The sequence below is a fragment of the Nicotiana tomentosiformis genome, chromosome 1 (genome assembly GCF_000390325.3).
Source record: "Nicotiana tomentosiformis chromosome 1, ASM39032v3, whole genome shotgun sequence".
NCBI lineage: Eukaryota > Viridiplantae > Streptophyta > Magnoliopsida > Solanales > Solanaceae > Nicotiana > Nicotiana tomentosiformis.
In genome coordinates, this window is record NC_090812.1 from 66949292 (window position 1) to 66950896 (window position 1605).

At 34.1% G+C, this 1605-nt stretch overlaps 1 non-coding gene across 1 annotated transcript; it reads left to right on the plus strand.

Annotated features, from left to right (window-relative positions):
• Nucleotides 1-604: 604 nt before the first annotated feature.
• Nucleotides 605-676, plus strand: TRNAP-UGG (transfer RNA proline (anticodon UGG)). The gene has a single exon. It is a non-coding gene; the product is annotated as a tRNA-Pro (tRNA).
• Nucleotides 677-1605: the final 929 nt, after the last annotated feature.

A 1605-nucleotide genomic window follows, 5' to 3' on the forward strand; every position in this document is an offset into this window, starting at 1 on the left:
AAGAAGGAAAAAAGGGATTACAAAAAAATCTTTGACTTTGAATTATAAAGTATAAATAACACCAACAATAAACAAGAATATCATCCTATATTATTCAAGTAACAAAAAAAATCTGGGAGCAACATAAAATTAGCAGGAAAGCCATGTTTCTTCAGTATATGTTATTCCTAGATTTGGTGCCTCAATTTATGCAGTGAATTCACCTCAAAACAGCGGTGCTAGAACATGAAGCAAACCGGTTTATACCAGAGATCTAGCTTCATGTAAAGTCAAATTTCATGTTCTTGGATAACATACAACCACTGGGTTGAATCTAGTAAGAGGATTTCAAAGAGAATTGGACCAGTACAAAAAAGGCTTGTAGCATCTGTAGAAGTCAGGAAAAGTGAAGATCAGAAGAGAGGCTGCCAAAGCAGAAGCAATAAAGCACTTGTCTTTTTCCAGTAACTTAGGATACAGCAGAAGTACAAAAAATATCAACGGGGCTGAATTAAGATGTCTAAAGATTCTAAATTTGCAACTACGCAAACCTTTTATGATTGATTTTGCAGACAATAAGGAAAGGACATTGATCAAGAGCCAAAAATGACAATAATCCACAACTGGGCATTTGGTCTAGTGGTATGATTCTCGCTTTGGGTGCGAGAGGTCCCGAGTTCGATTCTCGGAATGCCCCATCTTTTTTTCAATTCAAAATACAGACAAGATCAAGTATTTAATGTTTTCTTTAGTAGATAATTTAATATTAGAATATGACTCTTCCTTATTTCAGCACATGCAGATACAAGGTAAGATACCATTTATCTTAAAGAAAGAAATTCCTACTCAATGCCTTAAACATGTTGTGTAGTCTTCCTAACATGCATTATTGCTTCTAAAGGTACAGAAGCCACATAAATGTTTGAGTACACTTTTATATATGGTTTACGGTACTGGAGAGGCTAAGTAAGACTACTTGAATAGATAGTATAAAAAATCTGATCCAAAATTTATCTAAGATACTCTGGTACTAATATTAGCATGATACACAAAAGTATACATCAACTCATTTTAATTCCAGAACCATGCTGATGACTGTAAGCCAGTAATGGCAATGGATGTCATCCAAAGTCCGCATATGCAAATCAATCAACCAAATTAGTTATGAGACTAGAACTTTCAGAGCAGATAGTAACACAATCACAAAATACTAGGGGTACGAAGTGGCAGTATATATATTGACAAAGCCAGCAAACCGTAACTGTTTGATGTTTCATGTAAAGGATGCTATCCACAAGTATGGTTTTGACTCTTTCGCACTGTAACATTCGTTGAGGACTGAACCTTTTAGGGTGAAAACATACCCTTTTAGTTTGGATTGATATAAGAAAAACCTCATAACAGATGAATACAGTACCATGTCAGTAAAGACAAATTCAGCTGCTCATAAGCATTTGTACCACTTAAGATATACGAAATGTACAAGAACACAAGTGCTCAAAGGTCAATCTTTCAGAGTTTTCCATCTGGTTCATTTTCCATTATTACTATGTTAGTTATTATTATTGATAATTATTGTTCGATTTTCCTCGTGTTTATTTTTGTCATTTTTACTTCATATGATTA